The sequence below is a fragment of the Staurois parvus genome, unplaced genomic scaffold (assembly GCF_062004578.1).
Source record: "Staurois parvus isolate SC_StPar_1 unplaced genomic scaffold, SC_StPar_1.0 ptg001222l, whole genome shotgun sequence".
In the NCBI taxonomy this organism is placed as follows: domain Eukaryota; kingdom Metazoa; phylum Chordata; class Amphibia; order Anura; family Ranidae; genus Staurois; species Staurois parvus.
Window position 1 is genome coordinate 282707 of NW_028319018.1, and position 13387 is coordinate 296093.

Consider the following 13387-nt stretch of genomic DNA (forward strand, 5'->3'; position numbering starts at 1 on the left):
TGTATAATACATAAGGGGGGATATGATCTCCATGTATAATACATAAGGGGGGATATGATCTCCATGTATAATACATAAGGGGGGATATGATCACCATGTATAATACATAAGGGGGGGATATGATCTCCATGTATAATACATAAGGGGGATATGATCTCCATGTATAATACATAAGGGGGATATGATCTCCATGTAGAATACATAAGGGGGGATATGATCTCCATGTAGAATACATAAGGGGGGATATGATCTCCATGTAGAATACATAAGGGAGGATATGATCTCCATGTAGAATACATAAGGGGGATATGATCTCCATGTATAATACATAAGGGGGGGGGATATGATCTCCATGTATAATACATAAGGGGGGGGGATATGATCTCCATGTATAATACATAAGGGGGGGGGATATGATCTCCATGTATAATACATAAGGGGGGATATGATCTCCATGTATAATACATAAGGGGCGGGATATGATCTCCATGTATAATACATAAGGGGGGATATGATCTCCATGTATAATACATAAGGGGGGGATATGATCTCCATGTATAATACATAAGGGGGGGATATGATCTCCATGTATAATACATAAGGGGGGATATGATCTCCATGTATAATACATAAGGGGGGGATATGATCTCCATGTATAATACATAAGGGGGGGATATGATCTCCATGTATAATACATAAGGGGGGGATATGATCTCCATGTATAATACAAAAGGGGGGGATATGATCTCCATGTATAATACATAAGGGGGGGATATGATCTCCATGTATAATACATAAGGGGGGATATGATCTCCATGTATAATACATAAGGGGGGGATATGATCTCCATGTATAATACATAAGGGGGGGATATGATCTCCATGTATAATACATAAGGGGGGATATGATCTCCATGTATAATACATAAGGGGAGGATATGATCTCCATGTATAATACATAAGGGGGGATATGATCTCCATGTATAATACATAAGGGGGGATATGATCTCCATGTATAATACATAAGGGGGGGATATGATCTCCATGTATAATACATAAGGGGGATATGATCTCCATGTATGATACATAAGGGGGGATATGATCTCCATGTATAATACATAAGGGGGATATGATCTCCATGTATAATACATAAGAGGGGATATGATCACCATGTATAATACATAAGGGGGGATATGATCACCATGTATAATACATAAGGGGGGATATGATCACCATGTATAATACATAAGGGGGGGATATGATCACCATGTATAATACATAAGGGGGGATATGATCTCCATGTATAATACATAAGGGGGGATATGATCTCCATGTATAATACATAAGGGGGGGATATGATCTCCATGTATAATACATAAGGGGGATATGATCTCCATGTATAATACATAAGGGGGATATGATCTCCATGTATAATACATAAGGGGGGGATTGCTGTAGGAAAGTCCTGGATTCTTTCTTGGATACACAGAATATAACTGGATATAACATTTATAGGTAAAAGTTGATCCAGTGAATATCCGATTGCCTCTCGGGGGATCAGGAAGGAATCTTTTCACAGCAGGTGCAAATTGGATTATGCTTTGCTGGGGATTTTTTTTGCTTTCCTCTGGATCAACTGTGGATGTAGGATTATAATTTTTTTTCCTATGATTGAACTGGATTGACTTTTGTATTTTTTCAGCCAGACTAACTATGTAACTATGTTATTGACTCCTCCCTCATTATCACTGTTTAAGGGCCCAAAGTTGGAGGATGTTATCACATTATTATCACCATGTAAAAGTCTGTGCTCCAATCACATCATCCGATATAAAATGTCCATCTGGGAGGAAATGGGTGCAAAATAATGAAGGCCAATGTAATGTACAACTTATCATATAGGATACAAACGTTAGGACTAAACAGTATTAGTTTTTTTTTTTAGGATTTCTTCTATATTCAGCTGTTGATCTAGCCAGTAAATCTGTTTTATAAAAACTCTGCAGCAGAATGTATCAGTTCCAGGGATGAGGCAGACCATTTACCACTGACAGGGGGCTTACAATGAGCAGCTTTTATTTATTCATGTAAAACTTTTAACCCAAAAGGAAAACCTGTTTGATGTAACTGATTATGAAGTGTGAGCTGGAGTTTGGCTTCAATAAGTTCCGTTTGGTAAACCTGCTAATACATCTAACACTCCCCTCCCCCAAAGACTGACCATGCTGCTGTCTCCAGAGTTGGGGTGCTCTAATACAGAAGGTGTGTTACTGGCCAGATCACCAGGTGAACACAGAGGGGAAAAAAGCCAAAGAAAAGGAATGCAGCCGCCACACCCAATGATTGGTAAGCTTCAATATGGGACATTTGTGGTCTAATATCCCTTTAGTTTGGTTGGTGAAATCTCATCCTATGTCCAGTGATAGCAGTGACATCTACTGGCCACAGTGAGACATCACAGGACAACCTAAACTTAGGGAGAAACCAAGTGAAGAACTATACAATCAGCCTGAGCCAAGTACAGCCCAGCCACAAACTAACACCCCCTGGGGTGATTGGGTTTTGTATTGTGGTGGAAGTACAGCCCAGCCACAAACTAAACCCACATAGTAGCCTCTAGTTAGGACAAAGGGGGCCACACTAATAAATAGTATAAATTGGTATTTAGTAAATAGAGATCACTTACAGTGGCTGTAAACCTCAGACATGGAATATGAACAAAGCATATCCCTCTACAGTGTGTACTTGTATCAGTCCAGAGCATTAAGTGCAATTTCTTTCTACTGCCTCCTTCCTCTGCAATCAGCATGAATCACATATGGCAATTATTCCTGACACCAGGAGAAAAGGGGGTGTAAAGGGAGTGTGTCCCTTCCCACCTATCATCTCTCAAAGCTCACCTCAATGAGCTCTGAAGAGAGCGACTTCAGCTCTCTGACCCCTTTTTTCTGACTTCTCAGACAAGCTGTATAAAATTCTGGACTTTGAACAAATATAGAGAAAATATTGCTACAGATAAACCGGTTCAACGTATGTAGGAGGATTTGTTGTATCTCTGTGTATCACCTGAGGCCAGTCACTTCTCTGGGTATATGGAGGGTTTACAACCACTTTAAATGTTTACTGTAGACAAGGTGCAGAGGTCCCACACCGCTGCCTCCCATCTCCTGAGACTGCACTCAGTGACTTGGGTCTGAGACACTACAGACATATCCCTCCACCCGGCACAGCCAGCAGACCACAGAGCAAGGAACCCTGGGAGAAATGTTCTGTCAGAGATCCTGTTAGCCCCATGATAAGGGGTAGAAGACCCAAATCACATGTCCCAGGTCAATCAACACCTATTGTGAACACCAACATTTTGCTGCCGGCTGATCCCCAGAACCTCCATAAATCCAGTCTAGATACATAAATTGTATCTGCAGCACAGAGAAGGAAGATTATCCGAGAGAAATCCAGGAATACAGGACGGGGAACAGCTCAGGAAAGTGACCAGGGGATTACAGGCTGGGTGTAAATAGAAAATAACATCTTATTACCTCCTCTGCTGCCACTTCCAACAATGTCTCCTCTCTGCTTCATACCACATGGAACTTCCTGTCTTTATTCCAGATGACTTCCTGTTTTTATTCCAGGTGACTTCCTGTTTGTACCTGACATCACTTCCTGTCTGTACCTGACATCACTTCCTGTCTGTGTTCCAGAACTTCCTGTCTTGGTATAAGTGAGATCGCCATCTTGTGGAGTTCAGAGGAACTGCAGCCCCAAGAAACATCTCATAATAACCATTCCTGCATTGTATCCACCTTACAGGGATACTACAGAAGTTCAAAAATAACTAAAAAAGTAAGAAAAAATAAATATGGCCCTTATGCAATAAGCGGTTTAACAAAGATATTTTATTACATATAGAGAAGTCTTAAAGACACAGAACACAAGATAACAATAAAGGTACACATAATAAAACAGATCTTTTGGGTAAAGAAGATGTAGAAATAAGCCCTAAAGTATAATAATATCTATCAATCCACTGATAATGAAGATGTTAGACATAAATGACAAGGATGTAATGGTCACAGAGGAATGGTGGTGGAGATCTCTCACAGTAAGAACACTTCCTTGAATGGTTCTATAAATAAAGAATGAATCCTGGAGGGAATAAAGCTGTAAAGCAATAAATAATATATAAACTGGGCCATCCACTTCATCCATAAAGACATTGTGATTGAAGATCTTCTAGATCACATAGAAGGAGGACTCATCCATGATTTCATACATTTGTTTGGAAGGATAGAACAATCCTCAGAAGGGAACATGTAGGATGACAGGAAAGGCTCCTGACTGGTGAGATCCTCCAAACATAATGATGACATCCATGAACTGGAGCGAGCTCGTTGGGGTGATAAAGCCAATCTGGAAACACTGTGTAGACGTTCTCCAAGAACTCAGCACACTCCAGGTGTGGAGAAAGTCTCCAGGTGGGTTTAGCCTGTCATTTATCATAGGTAGAAATGTCCACACATGGACTTCCACAAGGACCCCCGAGACTACATATATAACTTGGAGGTACCTGTAATGGAATATATAACTTAATGTAGTGTCCCCAGGTCTCCAGGTGGGTTTAGTCTGTAATTAATAATGCACAAATGGCCATATATATGGATTTCTACAGGGACCACCAAAACCATTCTGCATAGCTTGGATGTCACCAATATTACTAGGAGCCCATAAAGCAGATGACCATATAAAGATATAAAAGTCCAATCACTGCCATGGAACTTTAGATTAAAGGAACTTCGTTCCAGTCACACCATTCATTTTTTACACGTAAGGACCAAGTTGGTGTTGGTGAATAACTAGCAAAAAATAGGAGCATGGAGGAGGGGAGAGGGGGAATAGAAGAAGCAGGAAAACAAAGAGATCTTTGTCAAGGAGGGGGTATAGGAAGGGAACGGGTTGGGGAGGGAGGTTCTCCACAAATGGGGTAGAAAACAATATACTAGAATAAGAGCAGGATGGATAAACAATAGAGGAAAGTGACTATAAAATTGTTAACCTTTCCAAGGTGATTTGTTTTCTTTCTAAGAGCTTGAGGTTTTGCTCTGTTATGAAAGGTTGAGCTTTGAAGCAGTTAAAGATTTATATTTATTTACCATTAAGTTTGTCTTGAAAGCATTACATTCTAGAAACAATAGACAAGATGATCCTTTAACCACTTGCCTACCAGGCACTTATACCCCCTTCCTTACCAGGCCAATTTTCAGCTTTCAGCGCTGCCGCACTTTGATTGACAATTGCGCGGTCATGCAACATTGTACCCAAATGAAATTTTGATCATTTTTTTCTCACAAATAGAGCTTTCTTTTGGTGGTATTTAATCGCCACTGGGCACTTTACTTTTTGCGCTATAAATTAAAAAAAGTGCAAAAAATTTGAAAAAAAAAAAAAGTTTATTTGTTTCTTTTATAAAAATTTTCAAACAGGTATTTTTTCTCCTTCACTGATTTGCGTTGATGAGGCGGCACTGATGGGCACTGATAGGCGGCACTGATGGGCACTGATAGGCAGTACTAATGAGGTGGCACGGATAGGCGGCACTGATAGACAGCACTAATTAGGGGTCACGGATAGGCGGCACTGATATGCAGCACTGATAGGCGGCACTGATAGGTGACACTGATGATGGGTACTGATAGACGGCACTGACTGGCATCACTTCTGGGCACTGACTGGCGGCACTGACTGGCACAACCCCTGAGCACTGACTGGTGGCACTGACTGGCAGCACTGCTGGGCTGCACTGGTGGGCGGCACTGGTGGGCAGCACTGGTGGGTGTGCACAGGTGGGTGGCACAGGTGGGTGGCACTGGTGGGCACAGGTGGGTGGCACTGCTGGGCACATGTAGGTGGCACTTCTGGGCACAGGTAGGTGGCACTGCAGAGTGGCACAGGTGGGTGCACTGCTGGGCACAGGTGGGGGCACTGCTGGGCACAGGTGGGGGCACTGCTGGGCACGGGTGGGCGGGGCTAGTGGGCGCACTGCTGGGCGGAACTTGCGGGTGTCACTGCTGGGCACCGATCATCAGGGCACTGATCATCAGTGCCCTGATGATCAGTGCCGATCCCCGCTCTGACAACTGCCGGTTCTCGGCAGTACTTTCCTCACGATCTGACAGCGTGAGGAAAGTGCAGCCGAGAACCGGCACTTGCATTTCCCTGTGATCAGCGTGTCATTGGACACCGCTGATCACGTGGTAAAAGGCCGGTATGATCGGCCTTTTACCACATCTCGTGATCAGCTGTGTCCGTAGGACACAGCGATCACGGAGATCGCCAGGTGCGCGCCCCCTGGGGCGCGCAGGAGAGCGCGTTCTGGGGGGACGTCATATGACGTCCACCCAGAACTGGCCGGCCGCAGTGCAGCCGTCATTCGGCTATCTGCGGTCGGCAGGTAGTTAATGGACTGATAAAAGATTGGCCCCAGCTCTCCAGAAAGGAGTACAGAGCTTTAGGAGATGTTGTTGCCCGATGACAGGAAAGTCATGTAGAGGATATTGAAGATGATTTAGCTGACATGGCTTTAGAACTGGAGGAGGAAATTCAGAGATACAAGAATGGTGAGGAACACATGGTCCTGTCCAGAGTAGATGATGAGGGGTTTTATGTTACATCTTTTTCTTTTCCCCCTTGTTGGCAGTAGCTGGAGTTCAGTGTTCTGTGGCTGCAGTTACCAGAGAATTAAAAATGGTGAATTTTGGAAAGCTGGCATATGATAATCTTATGGGAGAAGAATGTGTTGCTTTGGAACAGCTTAAGAACTCCGTGACCAGGGGTTGACTGACAACTCATGGGGCCCCCTGGCAATAGGGGATCATGGGGCATCTGTGTCCTTGCCCACATTCAAAAAAGCCTATGAAAAAGGTACCAGGGGCATCTCATGGGGCCCCCTACTGACCCCGGGCCCTCGGGCAGTGCCCGTTTCCAAATGGTAAGTCCGCCCCTGGCCATGACATTGTGATCAAGCCTACTGACAAGGGTGGAGCCTTGTCATCATAGAGCGAGAAAAATATGTATTGAGGTGTCAAAAGATTTTTAGATATAAGGAATGGTACACTAAGATAACATCCATCAACATGGGTGTCACCCTGGACTCCCACCTCTCCTTCCTACCCCACATCCAACTGCTATCTAGATCTTGCAGGCTCCACCTCCGAAACATCTCCAAGATACGCACATTCCTCACCCCAGACACCACCAAACAACTCGTACACTCCCTCATCATCTCATGCCTGGACTACTGCAATTCCCTTCTCACTGGCCTACCCAAACGAACGCTATCCTCACTCCAGTCGATCCTAAACTCAGCGGCGAGACTCATCCACCTCACCAACCGCTCCACATCTGCCTCCCCCCTCTGCCAATCCTTTCATTGGCTCCCGATTGCCCAACGCATCAAATTCAAACTGCTAACTCTGACCTACAAAGCCATTTACAATGCCGCCCCAAACTACATAACTGACCTGATACCCAAATACTACCCTACCCGTGCCTTCTGCTCCTCACAGGACCTGCTACTCTCTAGCTCCCTGGTCTCCTCCTCCCACGCCAATTGCAGGACTTCTCCCATCCTCTGGAACTCCCTACCCCAATTCATCAGACTGTCACCTACCCTCCTCACCTTCAGGCGCACCCTGAAAACCCTCCTCTTCAGGGAAGCCTACCCCAACCTCACCTAACACCCGACCTCACCTAACAACTAACTTCCTCCACTCCTCCCACCACTCCATCCCCCACAGCCATCTCCTCCTGTACCACCTTCCCCTCCCTCCTAGATTGTAAGCTCAAAAGAGCAGGGCCCTCGAACCCCTCGTGTAGTGTATTGTTACTGTCTTGTCTCATGTTCTGTCCCCCTTGCTACTGTACAGTGCTGAGCATACCCTTTGGCGCTATATAAATACTGTATAATAATAATAATAACATGGAGAATGGTCAAAAGATCCTCTTTGATGTGATTGAGGAAGCTTTTGAGAAGGGTATCATTGATAAAAAGACCATGACCTTCTTTAAGGTGTTAAATCCAGATACCAGTTTTTTATAGGCTTCCAAAAGTTCATAAATTGGAGGTTGACCCTCCTTCCCGGGAGACCTATTGGGCCTGATTTACTAAGAATTGAGTCTACCAGCAGACGCTGAACATTCAGGCAGACTCCATTCAATCAATCTTGACCTGTCAGTCTTCAGAAAGGCATCTAGCAAACTCATTGAAAAGCATCTACTTTGTAGACTCTTTCCTGTTAGCAAATCCGGAATCACATCTAGCACATTTCTAGATGCAATGCCGGATATGTTCGCTAGATGACACACAACCATGGGCTTTGTACTGTTGGCGTTTTTCTGTTTGCATGTGAGAATACTTATAATTTAAAGTAAAAGTACACCTATTTTTTGGGGGGGTTGCTGTTTCTCCAAAATGATCAGACAACTAATGCATTTCCTAATGAATGTCATACATTCTGTTTTCAAATGTCAAACATTTTCACACTTATATCTCAAATAATTGGGAATGTCTAGTTGTAATTTCCCAATATAATGATATATCTTCCTTCTCTTTAATCATGTAACTATTCTATGTTAAAGTAATAGTGCAGCGCTATAAATGCATGTTATCAATCATGAACGCATGTAAAATCCAAAAAGTACAAATAAGTGCAATACTCATGTAAACTGGTAAATGGTGCTAAAAAAAAGTTAATATAGTCATTCCTGAATAATGGAATGTCCTTGGTGTGAGAGTACCAACTCAGGGAGTGCCTATGAATGGCACGTGTGATTTATCCATGACGGACAGTAGTGCAGACGGTTTATCCGTGATGGACAGTATGGCGGACACTCCTCAATGGCGGTGGCGTGGCGTCAGCAATAGGGCTCCACGCAATGCATTTTGTGTACTAACATGTCCTCAGGGGCACACCAATAGGATGTGTTGGTACACGAAATGCATTGGGTGGATCCCTATTGCTGATGACACGCCGCCGCCATTGAGGAGCGTCTGGCATCTTGGTACTCACTTTGCTATTCATTTTATTACTCCACGTGGATATTTTAAATTGTTACTCGTGACCATTATAATAAAGTACTATTAAGCACCTTTCTGGCTCCTGTGGCTGAGCTAATTCCTCCCCAGGACCATTTTGGAACCCACCTTGATGGATGGAGCTGGATGACTAACCCATAGCTGCCAGCATACCGCTGCACCCCCAGATGTGTGATGTGTATAAACCATGAGCATTAATACTTTTGTTCTGGTGAGTGTAGACCCATCCAAAGGGTGGTTTATCTTTCACAAGTTCATGCACTACTGTCCGTCACGGATAAACCACACGTGCCATTCATAGGCACTCTCTGAGTTGGTACTCTCACACCAAGGACATTCCATTATTCAGGAATGATTACATGAACTTTTTTTAGCACCATTTACCATTTTACATCATTATTGCACTTTTTTGCACTTTGTTGACTTTACATGCGTTTATGATTGATAACATGCATTTATAGTGCTGCACTATTACTTTAACATATTTCTATTTTGCGACTGTTGCCAATACCCTGAGTGCTAGATGCTACCTTCATATCTATACCTAGATTTATATTTATCTTGTGTAATACCATTTTAGTAGTCTATATAATTTGACCAGCGCTCGCTTTATCATTATTTGTAAACAATGTAACTATTCTACATTGCAGCTTAAACTCTGTCTCCTACAGTGGCTAAGTGGTTAGAGCTCAGAACTTACAGCACTTGGGTCATGGGTTCTAATCCCAGTCATGGCTGCATCCCACTTTGCATGCTTTCCCTGTATGGATGTGTTTCTGCCAACACTCCAAAGACATGCTGTTAGGTTCATTGGGCCTAGTATATGGCTGAGTTTCTGCCCTTAGATTATAAGCTCCTTGACATTTATGAATGTTAAAAAAATGGAGATCAATTTTCTGGGTTGTATCAGTGCCAGTAATATTGATCAATCAATTAAGATTTTGGCTAATGACTAAAAAGTGGAAAAGGGGTGAATCTTCCCTGCGTCCTGTTCTTCTGACAAGTTTGAAATGTGCAAGTTTCATGCTGTGTATATTTCATTGTAACTTGTTTTCTCTTCTTTTAAACCTGTCTCCTTATACAACTTGTCCCCCCCTTCCCATCATCATCTGTCCCATATGCAAATCTATGTATCCCCGCCCCACTCTTTTTATTTAACTGTTTATTTACTGATCAAGTTAATGTGTCTCATTTCCTATCAGCTACAGCTCAGATCTCACATTATAAGATTTCTGATTGTATCTCACCACTAGTTTGATTGAATTCACAATTCTTGGTCAGTCCCGTTCCCTGACCTATAATAACCTTTAGGGCCAGTTCACACTACATGTGTTTCAGTTGCTTTTTCGGCATCACAAACGCACAGAAGGAAGGTTATATGGTTGTCAATGTGATAGTTCACATCAGCGCTTGCATTTGAAGTGCATTGCAGGTGCTGTCAAAAAAGTTGACCACACTGCATTGTTTCTGCATAGAACTGTACTGGAACACGTTGAACGCCCTTGAATGAACTAAAATGCACATGTCCCTAATTAAATTGAATAAAAAGAAAGTAGAAAAACTAACTGGAAGGGATACAAAAATGCAATGCAACGTGTCCAAAATGCATCCACATCTAGACTGTTTCTATAGTGTGAACTGGCCCTTAGAACTTGTTCACACCATTGGTGGTGCAGAAACGCATGCAAGAGCACACATTTTCCAGCACAGCAAAGAAATGCAATGCCCTCTGCAGATGTGCACAGGTGCCATGATGAAAATGTAATTGCACATAAACACGTCTATTAAAAACAGACCCATTCACAGCCACAAAAACGCATGGCACCACACTACTGTGCGGTTAGGTGCAACACTTTTTTACAATAATATGCCTGCAGTATTTTTGCATGTTCCCACACATTAGGCAGCCCATTGAAATTAATGAGCTGAGGAAAAAAAAGTAAAAAATGCCCAATTCACACAGGTCCTCTGGCCTGTACAGCATGAATGAGGGGGTTGTTCATGTGGCTGGAGCCACCTGTTACACTATGAGGACACAGCAGCTGTATGAACACAGGTTGTCATCTGACAGGTGTGAAGGCGTGGGAAAGTCTCCCTGAATGCTCACTGTCTGTGTTCAGGGCTGTACACCTGCACCCATATGCCTGTCAAATTATGACCTGCAGTATTTCCATTGTGTAACATAGGTTGCCTGCAAACGGCGACAGCCACAACAACCAACCACTGATTCCCACTCTACAGGCCACAGCACCCACGTGAATGAGCCCCAAGACCTCCATTACACACACAGCTTTATTTATGAACTCAGTACAGTTTTATCATTTAGATTTTACAGGAATATGGTTGGGATTGTGTCCATTAATAATGTTTTTAGTGTATTTTTACCATAAATATAATTTGGATATTTTCTATGGTGGTGGGGGCTGTCAGGTATGCTGTACGGGGTCCCGTGATATCTAACAGTGGCCCTGGGTGTATGCTTGTGTCTGTGCCACCTGTATAGTTAGGAAGAACAATAACTTCTGTTGCAATTGTACATACAGAGATAGACGTGGTCATCCATCTTGCTAAAGATCCTCCATCTTGTATCATTCTCTCTCCCTCCAATCCCCCTCCCTCAGGAATGTGGTCTGTGTGTATGCTGAGCTCACAAGGCATCAAGCCCAGCTGGATAACTTCATGGTTATTAACCCCAATTAGCCTGGGCCCAGTATGTCTTTGAGACTCTTATTTGGAGGTGATCGGAAAGCTATAAACCAGTCCTTCACTGGACATGAAAGACATTCCGAGATAACAGTAAAAGATACATCCTATTTAAAAGCACGTTTCCCTACAATTTCATATCTTAAGATAGGAAATACTTACAATGAAACCAAGCATATATTCAGAGAGGTCACTTTAATACAAGTCACCTGATACCTTACACCCCTAGTTAAAGTCTACAGGAGAGCAGAAAGTCATATAGTTCTAGCTGAAATAGTAAGATATGGCATATTTGATGTCTGGACGTTCAGGATATCATTCTGCATATTAATCTACTAGTGTCTAGGTTGCTATATGTACCTAGAGAAGGTTATTGACCATGGTATAACTTGGGAGGGATTTTGGTTCTAACTTGGGTCTCCGCCTAGACCCCCCTCCCCAAATGAGGCCATTGGCCCTTGGCTTCAGAGACACCCCCTGCTTGGGGACTAGAAAATAGGCTGTCAGGCCTGAGAGAAGTAAGATGAAGAATTCTCCCTTTTTAACATCAGGAACCAACTTAGTAGAACGGTACCATTTTGTTCTGACACTTGATCTGCTTAAACCAAGGCTGACGGCAAGTATTCTACCTCCCTAAACTTCTTTCTGTTATCTCTCTGTTGTGTTATTGCTCTCTGTATTTATATATATATATACTGGCTACATCATTTTATGTAAATATTTTTATTGCACCATTTTGACCTTTTTATTAATAAATCCAATTTTCTGAAAAGTGTTGAACTGTTTCTAAAGCTCTTTAATGCAAACTAAGAATCCCTGTCTCTGAAGAGTGCTACTGTGTGTTTTAAACTTCTGCATACATTTGCCTGCGGTGACAGTGTGTATACAGACGCTTATTCCAACATCACAGTGTTATTGCTAATATTGGTGATTTTCTTCCTACTCTGTACAAAAGGTGGTGGTGGCAGTGTGAAGGGTTAATTGTGTAATTAACTTGACCCAGTAACAATCACTCTGAGGCTTCAGTACATAGATTGTGGTCCATTGGCTGGAAATCTTTGTGCAGGATGCAGCTGAGCATGGCATTGTTTTGCACGTAACAGTGCGGTTTTAGATTGGCTAGTCCTTTGGTCATGAGCTGGGGAGAAAGACTGGGGGTCTGACGCCACGACCGTCACAACCTCTTCTATGGATTACCTTGAACCTCTGCTATGTACCTCAATGTGTCTAGGAATTGGACATGTTTTCAACTGAAAATACAACAATTATTAGTAATGTTTCCCCAGCAAATGAGGATCAGCTCCTCGGTGGAGAACAGCGATCTCGCCATGTCCAGATGTGGTCTGGAATTCCACAAAAGAACAATTCACAAAGCTAAAAAATAGACTTGCAAATTACCACTAAACTCTCCTAACTACACTCCCATCCACTAACACTCCCCACTACCACTTCCGGGCGTGTGCAAACATCCTTCTGCTAACGTCGTGACGTATTTCCGGTATGACAGCTGCTCTAGTGCCCCCTCCAACAGCCGTCTTGGCGTTTATTTATGCACCATAGCAATTTTCCATGCGGCTCCATTGTGTATATG

General features: G+C 43.0%; 1 protein-coding gene across 1 annotated transcript in view; it reads right to left on the reverse strand.

Annotated features, from left to right (window-relative positions):
• Positions 1 to 13387, reverse strand: part of LOC149438053 (uncharacterized) — a 159098-nt gene that overhangs the window by 40708 nt on the left and 105003 nt on the right. The window lies entirely within an intron of this gene.